This window comes from Fulmarus glacialis, unplaced genomic scaffold (genome assembly GCF_000690835.1).
Source record: "Fulmarus glacialis isolate BGI_N327 unplaced genomic scaffold, ASM69083v1 scaffold9077, whole genome shotgun sequence".
Taxonomy (NCBI): domain Eukaryota; kingdom Metazoa; phylum Chordata; class Aves; order Procellariiformes; family Procellariidae; genus Fulmarus; species Fulmarus glacialis.
In genome coordinates, this window is record NW_009222555.1 from 1 (window position 1) to 333 (window position 333).

Genomic DNA, 333 nt, shown 5'->3' on the forward strand with positions numbered 1-333 from the left:
ACATTAAGCATGGAATTTCAAGACCCCTCGTACTTGCATGCTGTAGTGAAAATTAAAATATGGAAACACTACATTTCCTAAAAATATCCTAGTTACATAATTTTGGTACATTTTCTCCTTTTGAGGCTTCAGTTCAGAATATGTACTCAGATTAGTCCCAGAGCAGAGTGTCTGGCACTATGATGAATTAAATGACCGAGGCAGAGGCGTGGGTGTACCCCTGCCTACAGCTCGTGCTCTCGCGAGGACTGCTGGTGCCTCCCCGTCTCTCTCCTGCTTCCACGGCCCTTCGAGCAAACCTGCCCACTGACTGATGCCAAAAATCGGCCCCAA